This window comes from Mytilus trossulus, chromosome 1 (genome assembly GCF_036588685.1).
Source record: "Mytilus trossulus isolate FHL-02 chromosome 1, PNRI_Mtr1.1.1.hap1, whole genome shotgun sequence".
Lineage (NCBI taxonomy): Eukaryota > Metazoa > Mollusca > Bivalvia > Mytilida > Mytilidae > Mytilus > Mytilus trossulus.
In genome coordinates this window covers 24688805-24702457 of record NC_086373.1, presented here as the reverse complement: position 1 = coordinate 24702457, position 13653 = coordinate 24688805, and positions in this window count along the sequence as shown.

Sequence of the window (13653 nt, the reverse complement as noted above, 5' to 3'; positions counted from 1 at the left end):
TGACTACAAACTATCATTATTTGTATATTCCGTGTGGAAAGAGGTCGGGTCAATTTCAAGTGTTATCTGACATCTAAAGATTCTTTAATTAGTTCAGACGTTGATATAACAATGAAAAGTCGACTGAACATGATTAATATTGCATCTTCTATAATTCAAAGCGGAATTCGGTTTATGAACGAGAAACTGTAAAGCGTTTTCAATTTCGGTATTAGTTATGTATGTTGTCTACGTATTATCCTGGTTCCCGGTACTATGTTCCGGGTATTAGCTATTTGATATATTTGATGTGTAACATTACAATCGGGTACCAGCCAATCTACGTGTGTATGTGTACATGATTTTCCGCCAAAATGACCGACTTAAAAAATAGTCCATAAACGTTCCGTATAATGATATGCAAATCCATAATTAATCGTAACTTTTTTTTATCTTTGTATAATTAATATAACAAAATGGATTCCACAAAATTGAAAATAGCATTATTTTACGAGGATTTCTCATATTTTTTTCACTTCCGGGCGCAGTAATACGTATGTTTTGAAGAAGCTCGAAGAATTTGACAAAATTGAGAAGGAAACGGATAGATATACGTCCTTGCTATCAGGTAAAACAATTTAAATGTTCAGAACAAACACATTTACTTCACACAAATAGTACAGGCTTAAGCTTTTTATTGTCTAGCTTATACACGACTGTAATCAAGTGTTTAAACGACGGCGGGGACCTACAAGGTACGGGTCATACTGGGTCAAGTCTAAATATGTAAACATATCCACGTGCTATTAGGTAGAACGCATCGTAATGCAATATCTACAATTTTTTCCTCCTTTATACATCGTTTAACCAGATATATTTCTCCTTTTTACATCGTTTTACCAGATTTATTTCTCTTTCAAATACACTTAAACACGGGTTGTATGTACGTATCTTTTCTAGTGTTTTCTTTTCCTTATTAAAGTTCATTTGTTGATGTTTAAATATTTTTGAACGACTGAACACAGGAGTGAATGAATGCAACAATTATATATACTGAAGACTTGGGCTGTACAATGATAGTGTACGTATATCATACTGATAATTATTCTAGCAGTAATTATGTTAATTTAGGATGTAATGTCTAATGACAGGAATTTATGAGCTATGCCTCAGGCTTTCTGAAAAAATATCAATGACAATGTAAACAGGAACAAAACATTGACACGAATGATGCTCTCTTCTATGTTATATAGTTATTTAGGTATATGTGTTGCACAAGTTTCAATTAAACTTAAGTTATAAAACTTTTTTTCAGGGCACACACCCACTTTAAAGAGACATGTCTACTGCCATATCCATCCTATTTTCATGCACCATTTGAAAGCAAGAGACTGAATGGTTTGCAAAATTATAAATCAGGACGGTGTCCAATTAAAACAAAAGAACTAAACTGGATGAATATTGTAGGAAAAATCTAGAGCCAGAGGAAAGTTTTGATTTGTGAAATTGGTTTTCCTGAAAAGTCATTCATCCTAGCCTGCAGAAAGGAACTATAACTGTCCACCACCAACTGACGAGCTAATGTTGAGCTACATATATGGAATTACTCAAATACCATCAATGTCTATGTTTTCAGCACAGATTTCACAATTTATGACACAGCTGTGCTTTTTTTTATACCTGTTAAAGAGTTGTATACTAAATTTTATTTTTTTTATCAATAAATATATATTATATTAATTGTGTCATCTAAGAACTTGTATTTTGCCAAAAGATGCATACTAGTGAATGAAAGTGGTGCAGTTCATTTTGCTTTGGTATATAGAATTGAATTACAATTGTTCATGTTATTGGAATGCATATAAAATAAGGAGATGTGGTACAATGTATATGATATTTAGTGAGTTTATCAAGCAAAAGTGAATAAGAAATAGGTATAAGCAGTTACAGGTACTACTGTACAATATCGAACAATGAGAAAAACTCATACCGTAAAGAGAATTTCATATTTACAAGTAAGTTTTATTTTTGCGTTGAATAATTTTCTTCTATTGTTTTAATTGCAAATATGGGAAGTGGTTAAAATGCTAATGAGACAGCTGTTATGGCCACAGAGCCTTAATTGAAAACTTCTTTTTCATTCATAACGGTAGATTTTGCCTGGAGTTAGAAACATACATTTGTATCTGCCAACTTTTCAAAATGCACATGGGGGTTTTACGTGAAAGATGGTTCATACAGTAATACAAAACCTTCAAGGGGGCCTTCAAATGGAAGCAGGACAAGTCGCCCCACTTTTTAAAAAAACACCACAAACTGATTTATCAAATCGCCCCACATGTGAAATTGGTTAAATCATGTTTAATATTACTCCTGCCAACTCGCCCCACATGTGAAATTGGTTAAATCATGTTAAATCGGGGTTCTCGCTAAGGATTTTTGAAGGCGAGTCCAGGGACTCGTCATTTTTGGCGACGGTGAGTCATGGTAACTGTGTTCAGTTTATACAAAATATTTCAATATTGATGTATTTGTGGACTCACCAGTTTTGAAAATGGTGAGTCCAGACAGATTTTGATGAGTCCTGGACTCATGGATTCGCCTTAGCTGGAACCCTGTTTAATATTACTCCTGCCAACTCGCCCTACTTATAAAAAAACGGTAATTTTTTATCAATATATATATATATAATTAAAAATAAAACTCGCACCACTTTAATGAAAACTAATCTACACAGAATACAAACAAACGGAAAATTAATTTAATTACTATTATTGATATATACTGAAATTATAATTCTAAAAAAAAACTGATTGTTGAAGAATAAATGTAAGTTTTGAAGCTTAGTTATTTGCATAACAATTGAAAAGAAACCTGTTAATTGTATCATAATGCAATATAAGGAATTGAACTTATATTCAATGGGATAACATCTTTTTCCATACGTGGGGCGAGTTGGCATTACTAAATTCTTCCTGGTTAATAATATATTTATCTAGATATTATCGTTTTCTATTAGATGGGGCGAGTTGGCAACACAGTTCACAAGTGGGGCAATTTGGTAATCCAGGTTGGGGCAGATTTTTTATAAAGTGGGGCGAGTTAGTGAAAAAGTGGGTCTATTTGCTAATGGGGCGATTGTCATGGATTCCCTTCAAATATATTCTAATGTGGTTTTTAGCTTCTACTTGCATTAACAAGCTTATAGCCATTGTTGAATTAATTGTCTTCTTTAAATAGTCGACAAAATTGCTCTTACAAAATTTCCATATGGGAGCCTCGAGCTCGATGGGGGAAATACTCTGCAAATACTGACAGTTGGCAGGTATGGTCATCAAAAAAGTTCACATGTTACTATGTACATTTACCATTATGTTACTTGATGTTCTTGCTATACACACATGCAGTACAGAGACTAGTCAATCTTTGTGAACTATTTTTTATGGGAGTCATAGAATATGTGTATACAATTAATAATTAAAAATAGTCTATTTATATTGAAAAGGAAAAGTTCTTATATGTCTAAAGAAGAGGGACGAAAGACACCAAAGGGACAGTCAAACTCATAAATTTAAAGCAAACTGACAAGGCCATGGCTTTAAAATGCATTTCATGGCGAGGCACAGAAAATATACTGTAAACAGTAGACTATAGATATAGGTGAACTAGGTACAAAAGAACTCTAAATCTTAAATTCTACAAACCACCTCTGTTCTATGGAACATAATGATATAACTGGACTAGAAATACACACAACCTGTAATTAACTGCCTTTACAGCGCCTTCGCGCTTTGATTAAATCAAGTCCCCCACAGGCCGCCATCTTGGATTATGGATCGTCTTGAAAGTTACAACGCTTGGTCACCACCTTATAAGAAACATTCATGCTATGTTTGGTTACATTCCATTCAGTGGTTCTCTAAAAGAGGACAATTTTATGTATTGTCAAAATGATCCTATGTTAATAAACGAAGTCTCCTGCTGGCGATCATCTTGGATGCTGGATTGGCTTAAAAGTAACAACCCATGTTTAGCACCTCATAAGGAACATTCATGCTATGTTTGGTTACATTCCATTCAGTGGCTCTCTAAAAGAAGACATGTGTATGTTTTGTCCAAAGAGTCCTACATGTATGTTAATCAAAGTCCCCCGCTGCATACTGGCTGATAAATCGACTTCAAAGTAACAACACTTGGTCAGCACTTTATAAGAAACACTCGTGTCATGTTTAGTTTCACTCCATTCAGTGTTTCTCTAAAAGAAGACATGTGTATGTATTGTCAATAGGGTCATACATTGTATACAGAGTACACATCCAAATATATCGAACTTAAAAATCAAATGGTAGCTCCCTTAGTTCACCTGGACAGAGGGCTCAAGTGAGCTTTTCTCATCACTTGGCGCCCATTGTTCGTCGTCGTCGTTCCATTTTTCATTTTGAACTTCTTCTTTAGAACTACTCAAATAGAATGAAACCAAACACGGAATGATTGTACTTCATTAGGTGCTGGCCAAGTCTTGTTACTATTGTCCTATTTGCTTTCTGACAGATGTTGTTTAAATGAGCACCCCACTTTAGACCAGATTTTATGGTGACGCCTAGATATTTGGCTATTAATGAAACATATTCCAAGTTGTGGTCAGTTTGTGTATTGATTCCTTCTTTTTGGTAATTGGCAGAACTACACATTTGTCCGATTATGAACCTGCATCACCCATTTTTATCATCACTTGGCGTCCATCGTCGTTGTTAACTTTTTACATTTTGAACTTCTTCTAGAGAACCACTGAATAGAATGAAACCAAACATAGCATGAATGTTCCTTGTGAGGTGCTGACCACGTGTTGTTACTTTGTAGCCGATCCATCATCCAAGATTGCCGCCAGCGGGGGACTGTGTTTAACATGGCACCCTATGAGAAATGCATACAAATGAATTCTTTTAGAGAACCACTGAATTGGATGAAACCAAACATAGCATGAATGTTCCTTGTGAGGTGCTGACCAAGTTTTGTTACTTTGTAGCCTATCCATCATCCAAGATGGCCCCCAGCGGGGGACTTAGTTTAACATAGGACCCTTTGGCAAATGCATACAACTGACTTCTTTTAGAGAACCATTGAATGGAATGAAACCAAACATAGCATGAATGTTACTTATGAGGCGCTGACCAAGTGTTGTTACTTTATAGCCGATTCATCATCCAAGATGGCCACCAGCGGGGGCTTGGTTTAACATAGAACCCTATGGGAAATGCATACAAAAGTCGTCTTCTAGAGAACCACTGAATTGAATAAAATCAAACAGCATGCATGTTCCTTTCCTTATGAGGTGACTTTGTAGTCAAATTTTATCTTTTTTTAAATGATTCCAAAAACCCAAGTAGAGTCAGGTGAGCGATACAGGCTCTTGTGAGCCTCTAGTTGTCTTCCCACGTGGCTATCTTGTTTAGGTTGTCTTGTAGAATGTTGCTTTCTGATGATACAGTGAGGTATGAAATGGCGTCATCTGCAAATAGCCTCATTAGTGATGAAATATTTTCCGGCATGTCATTGAGGTAGAAAAGGAAGATGATAGGTCCCAGTACTGATCCTTGAGGAACTCTGGACTCTACATTTATGATGTCAGACTTCTCCCCTTCTATGACAACGCGCTGCATGGGTTCTATAAGAGAGAATGCATTTCATCCAAGCATTTTTCCCCTTTGATTCCATAATGGTTGAGTTTATGGATTAAGAGACTGTGGCTTAATTTGTCGAATGCTTTCGAGAAATCCATGATGAGACAGCTAGTCTGGCTGTTTGTTTCCTTTAAAAATGTCCTGTACCAAGTCAGGAAGATGGCCATTGTTATATTATTGTTCGTTTCTGTGTGTGTTACATTTTAACGTTGCGTCGTTTGTTTTCTCTTATTTTTTTAGTGTAAATTCACATTGCGATAAGACGTGTCACGGTACTTGTCTATCCCAAATTCATGTATTTGGTTTTGATGTTATGTTTGTCAAGTTATTCTCGTGGGATTTTGTCTGATGCTTAGTCCGTTTCTGTGTGTGTTACATTTCAGTGTTGTGTCGTTGTTCTCCTCTTATGTTTAATGCGTTTCCCTCGGTTTTAGTTTGTTACCCCGATTTTGTTTTTGTCCATGGATTTATGAGTTTTGAACAGCGGTAGACCACTGTTGCCTTTTTTTGTCCATTGTCAAGGTCCCTCGTGGTGTCGTCGATGAACTCCACTAGTTGATTCTCATCTCTGGATTGTTTTCTAAATCCATGCTGCATTTTGTATGCAGCATGGGTTTAGAAAATATGTATGCAATATGTATGCCAGTTTTTTTTGGGTTTTGTTGGCTTCGCATCACGGTGCGGATCTATTACTTTCAGTCGACATATACGCCATCTTGAATTATTTTTATCACCTATAGATTCCATTTGGTTGCATTATGATACGGCTGAGATACAGCAACATCTATTGGGTTTAATGGGATAAAGAATTGCAGATTTTTATCGTCTCAAGATACTTAAGACATCAAATGCAGGAAATGAACTATGTGTATTTCAGTTCTGATCAACTGTCATTATTCTATATTCGTTTTTGTCGAGCCTTCGACTTTTTATCGAAAAAGTGGAACATAGCGATTCTATATTCCTACGTCGTCGGCGTTCACAAATATTCACTCTGTGGTTAAAGTTTTTGAAATTCAAATTTCCTAAACTATCCTGAATTTGTACCAAACTTGGACAAAAGCTTGTTTATGATAAAAAAAAAAAAAAAAAAAAAGCTAGTATCTAGAAGGAAATTTTATTAAAAGTTTGTTCATTTTTTTACGTGCTGAACTTATAAATGGACTTTTCTTTCAGTAAACATTTCACACAGTCTGCAGTTAAAGTTTTTAAAACATTTATTAGATTCATAAACTATCCTGGAGTTTTACTAAACTTGGACAGTAGCTACTTACAATCAAAAGATAATGTCAAGAGAAATATTTTAATAACTGATTTTTTTTCATTTTTGTTTAGCCTGCGATTAACAGCAAAAGATGGCGAGACACTGGGTTCCATGGAACCCTTACAAATTTTATTATTCATATATTTCAACCCCCCTGTTTTCACAGATGAATTCAATATTGAAATATCAATCATTAGAAACGTGTGTCATGATTTGCTTTGTTAATCTTCAATATGCACGATTTGCTATGCTTATGTTCCTATACTATGTTAAGATAAAAATGCATTATCTGTATTTTATAACTTCTGATAATCTAGGTTCACCTTAAGAGTCCTGTCTATTTGTAATTGTTTAAATTATGGCAAGCCGTTGTGGAATTTATTCCCTATTTATTAATATTAAAAAATCATTTATTAATATTAATAAATGATTTTTTAATATTAAAAAATCATTTTTTAATATTAATAAATCGAATTTTTAATATTAAATAATACGCTGATTTTTTAATATTAATAAATGAATATTTAATATTAAAAAATCATTTATTAATATTAAAAAATCATTTTTTAATATTAAATATTCAGTCTGATTTTTTAATATTAATAAATGAATTTTTAATATTAAATAATACGCTGATTTTTTAATATTAAAAAATCATTTATTAATATTAAAAAATCAACATCAATGTAACCTTAGCGTTTAATATAAGGCAAATCAATCATTATCTGTCAAACGCTTTAATGATGATTATTAGACAAGTCGGTCCGTAGAAATTTTGGAGACTAGTCTATGTTAAGTTAACTCGGACCATCTTATATCGACCCTGACAAGTATTTTAGGAAAGTTTGAACTATTTAATGATTATAAACTATTAAATATTAAATGTTTAATTAAATTTTCTTTTAATAGTTTCTGAACTTGCCAAAATAAAAGCGTTTTAGGGACAAAACAAATTGACAATGACCGATATTTGGCAAACATACCACAGTACCGTGGTTCAATATTCTGCATTGCCCCTATCAGAGCTTTGAAAAGATCTATTCATATCAATATTTAAGTTCGTGAAAAAATCAAAACATAATTAATGTCACATTCAAGGATCTTCAAGTGTACCACTGACTAAATTCTCGATCAATTTATTTACTTGGGTCGACAATTCGACATAAGCGATTTGTAATTTTTTTTTATCATGTATACACTAGTAAGCATTAGTGAATGGAGTATTGGATATAATAATATGTCATCATATCTCCCTTTATATAGAAAATATAACTAGAACTTTCGTTCAGATCATTTCGCTTCTATCAACAAATGCTAGAATAAACCTCAACTTAGTTATAAGTAAATGAGCTGTAATGACAAATTATTCGCCAAAAGAGAAGCTGTTCATGTCCCTCTCTGGAACGCGGCGTAAATTTAAATTTTACGTAACGGGACTTATTGAAACCTCAATTACACACATGATTTTTTGTTAATTAGTTGCTGGTTTTCAATTAGCTTCCCACTTGGTCTTCATTCTACCTATATAAAACCGTGCCAAAGTTGGGCGTCCGTTTGGCTGTAAAGGATGTATACAGACGCAGTCAATTCAGGTCAAAATGGTGATGTTAAATCGGATGCATGACGGAGAGAGAATGCCACGCTCTCTACACGTTAAGAAACTTGCAACAACTCTTTGAGGGGTTCGTAGGCCAGTGGTCTACTGAAATTCTACATTTCTGTTCCTATCCATTAAACCCTCATTTGCCAATGCATGGGATTTCCAAATTCCCAGACCTTCGTCCTCAACGACCCCTATTGCAGGACTTAGCTTACTGTTATATTTATCATTATTTGGATTTTGTCCTGAACATGCATGAACTATTTGCCACTGGACGTTAAACAATCCACCAATCAATCAAGCTTTCTTAAATTTTGTTCGAAAGTATAAACAGAACTAACGAGGCATTGACTGTGTGTATATCATTAGTATGTGTTTGTGTAGCCAGGGTCAAGATCGTCAATATACATGTACTTTCAATTGACGTATATTACTTATTCACAATCAGAAAGAAAAAGATGTGAAAATACTGTATAAGTTATGCTGCTTAATAAAGGGCTTATATTAATAAAGAAAATGTTGTATGATAACCAATGAGACAACTCTCCATAATTGTAAAAAAGAAGACGTGGTGTAATTGCCAATGAGACAACTCGCCACAAGAGACCAAATGACACAGGAAATAACAACTATAGGTCACCGTATGGCTTTCAACAATGAGCAAAGCCCATACTGCATAGTCAGCTACTCGCACTGGACAACACATATTGTAGATATTTTTATTGCACTGGCTACATCTAAATTACAAAAACATTAGTGTTACATTGGAGACTACTAGTAGTTGCCGGAATAAATGGTTGGGTAGGGATCTGAATAATTACAAATGTAACATATTTTATAGGTCTACGGCTATCATGTTACATTGCGTTATTGTTACATTAATGCACTTCAATGTAACAATAATTTGTATACGACCGCAAAAAAAATTTGCAGTCGTATTGTGGTATCATGTCGTCGTCGTTTGCGTCGTCCGAAGACATTTAGTTTCCAGACAATAATTTTAGTTTAAGTAAATGGATCTCTATGAAACCACAAAAAGAAGGTTGTGATTGATTTTGGGGGTTATGGTCACAAGTTTAAGAATTTTAAAAGGACCTAAAAAGCGGTCCAAATAAGCATTTTTTGAGTTTCCAGACACTAACTTGTGTGTAAGTGTATAGATCTTTCTGAAATTGTACCATAAGGTTCCATACCGGAAAAGGAAGGTTGGGATGCATTTTGGCGGTTATGGCCCTAACTGTTTAGGAATTAGAGGCCAATCACGGTACAGAAACAATTCATTTCTAATACTATGTATAAATTGCTTATTTCATGACAAAATATCGTAGTAGGTACTTGTTGAATTTCATCTAGTTATATCAGGTGTTTGTTGAATGTCCTAATGGTATAGTAAGTCCTTGTTGAATATCCTACAGTATGTACTTGTTGGATATCCTATTGGTATAGAATGTTCTTGTTGAATGTCCTACATTATAGTAAGTTCTTGTTGAATGTCCTACAGAATGTTCGGTACTTGTTGAATGTCCTAATGCTATAGTAGGTTCTTGTTGAATGTCCAACAGTATGACAGATTCTTGTTGAATGTCCTATTGGTATAGTAGATTCTTGTTGAATGTCATACAGTATGACAGGTACTTGTTGGATATCCTATTGGTATAGTAGGTTCTTGTTGAATGTCCTTCAGTATAATAGGTACTTGTTGGATGTCCTATAGTATGTTAGGTACTTGTTGGATGTCCTACAGTATGACAGGTACTTGTTGGATATCCTATTGGTATAGTATGTTCCTGTTGAATGTCCTACATTATAATAGCTACTTGTTGAAAGTCCTACAGTATGACAAGTTCTTGTTGAATGTCCTATTGGTATAGTAGGTTCTTGTTGAAGGTCATACAGTATGACAGGTACTTGTTGGTTATCCTATTGGTATATAATGTTCTTGTTGAATGTCCTACAGTATAATAGGTACTTGTTGGATGTCCTACAGTATGAGAGGTAATTGTTGGAATTCCTATTGGTATAGAAGGTTCTTGTTGAAAGTCCTACAGTATGAAAGGTACTTGTTGATTGTCCTACAGTATAGTAGGTTCTTGTTGAATGTCCTACAGTATGACAGGTACTTGTTGGATATCCTATTGGTATAGTAGGTTCTTGTTGAATGTCCTTCAGTATAATAGGTACTTGTTGGATGTCCTACAGTATGTGAGGAGGTTCTTGTTGAATGTCCTATTGGTATAGAAGGTTCTTGTTGAATGTCCTACAGTATGACAGGTACTTGTTGGATATCTATTGGTATAGTAGGTTCTTGTTGATTGCCCTTCAGTAACACAGTTACCTGTTGAATGTCATATTGGTGTAGTAGGTTCTTGTTGAATGTCCTACAGTATGACCGGTACTTGTTGGATATCCTATTTGTATAGTAGGTTCTTGTTGAATGACCTACAGTATGATAGGTACTTGTTGAATGTCCTACAGTATGACATGTTCTTGTTGAATGTCCTCTTGGTATAGTAGGTTCGTATTTAATGTCCTACAGTACGATAGGTATTTTTTGTATGTCCTATAGTATGACTGGTTCTTGTTGAATGTCCTATTGGTATAGTATGTTCTTGTTGAATGTCATACAGTATGACAGGTACTTGTTGGTTATTATATTGGTATAGAATGTTCTTGTTGAATGTCCTACATTATAGTAGGTTCTTGTTGAATATCCTACAGTATGACAGGTACTTGTTGAATGTCCTAATGGTATAGTAGGTTCTTGTTGAATGTCCAACAGTATGATAGGTACTGGTTGAATGTCCAACAGTATGAGAGGTAATTTTTGGATATCCTATTGGTATAGAAGGTTCTTGTTGAAAGTCCTACAGTGTGAAAGGTACATGTTGATTGTCCTACAGTATAGTAGGTTCTTGTTGAATGTCCTACATTATGACAGGTTCTTGTTGAATGTCCTATTGGTATAGTAGGTTCTTGTTGAATGTCATACAGTATGACAGGTACTTGTTGGATATCCTATTGGTATAGTAGGTTCTTGTTGAATGTCCTTCAGTAAAATAGGTACTTGTTGGATGTCCTACTGTATGAGAGGTAATTGTTGGATATCCTATTGGTATAGAAGGTTCTTGTTGAAAGTTCTACAGTATGAAAGGTACTTGTTGATTGTCCTACAGTATAGTAGGTTCTTGTTGAATGTCCGATAGTATGACAGGTTCTTGTTGAATGTCCTATTGGTATAGTAGGTTCTTGTTGAATGTCATACAGTATGACAGGTACTTGTTGCATATCATATTGGTATAGTAGGTTCTTGTTGAATGTCCTTCAGTATAATAGATACTTGTTGGATGTCCTACAGTATGAGATGTACTTGTTGGATATCCTATTGGTATAGTAGATTCTTGATGAAAGAACTACAGTATGAAAGGTACTTTTTGATTGTTCTATAGTATAGTAGGTTCTTGTTGGATGTTCTACAGTATGACAGGTTTTTGTTGAATGTCATATTGGTATAGAAGGTTCTTGTTGAATGTCCTGCAGTATGACAGGTAATTGTTAGATATCCTATTGGTATAGAAGGTTCTTGTTGAATATCCTACAGTATGACTGGTACTTGTTGGATATCATGTTGGTATAGTATGTTCTTGTTGAAGGTCCTACAGTATGAAAGGTACTTGTTGAATGTCCTACAGTATAGTAGGTTCTTGTTGAATGCCCTACAGTATGACAGGTTCTTGTTGAATGTCCTATTGGTATAGAAGGTTCTTGTTGAATGTCCTACAGTATGACAGGTACTTGTTGGATATCTATTGGTATAGTAGGTTCTTGTTGAAAGAACTACAGTATGAAAGGTACTTTTTGATTGTTCTACAGTATAGTAGGTTCTTGTTGGATGTCCTACAGTATGACAGGTTTTTGTTGAATGTCATATTGGTATAGAAGGTTCTTGTTGAATGTCCTGCAGTATGACAGGTAATTGTTAGATATCCTATTGGTATAGAAGGTTCTTGTTGAATATCCTACAGTATGACTGGTACTTGTTGGATATCATGTTGGTATAGTATGTTCTTGTTGAAGGTCCTACAGTATGAAAGGTACTTGTTGAATGTCCTACAGTATAGTAGGTTCTTGTTGAATGCCCTACAGTATGACAGGTTCTTGTTGAATGTCCTATTGGTATAGAAGGTTCTTGTTGAATGTCCTACAGTATGACAGGTACTTGTTGGATATCTATTGGTATAGTAGGTTCTTGTTGATTGCCCTTCAGTATGACAGTTACTTGTTGAATGTCATATTGGTGTAGTAGGTTCTTGTTGAATGTCCTACAGAATGACAGGTACTTGTTGGATATCCTATTGGTATAGTAGGTTCTTGTTGAATGTCCTACAGTATGATAGGTACTTGTTGAATGTCCTACAGTATGACAGGTTCTTGTTGAATGTCCTATTGGTATAGTAGGTTCTTGTTGAATGTCCTACAGTATGACAGGTACTTGTTGGATATCTCATTGGTATAGTAGGTTCGTATTTAATGTCCTTCAGTACGATAGGTACTTGTTGAATGTCCTACAAGATGACAGGTTCTTGTTGAATGTCGTATCGGTATAGTAGGTTCTTGTTGAATGTCATACAGTATGACAGGTACTTGTTGGTTATTATATTGGTATAAAATATTCTTGTTGAATGTCCTACATTATAGTAGGTTCTTGTTGAATGTCCTACAGTATGTTCGGTACTTGTTGAATGTCCTAATGCTATAGTAGGTTCTTGTTGAATGTCCAACAGTATGACAGGTTCTTGTTGAATGTCCTATTGGTATAGTAGATTCTTGTTGAATGTCATACAGTATGACAGGTACTTGTTGGATATCCTATTGGTATAGTAGGTTCTTGTTGAATGTCCTTCAGTATAATAGGTACTTGTTGGATGTCCTATAGTATGTTAGGTACTTGTTGGATGTCCTACAGTATGACAGGTACTTGTTGGATATCCTATTGGTATAGTATGTTCCTGTTGAATGTCCTACATTATAATAGCTACTTGTTGAAAGTCCTACAGTATGACAGGTTCTTGTTGAATGTCCTATTGGTATAGTAGGTTCTTGTTGAAGGTCATACAGTATGACAGGTACTT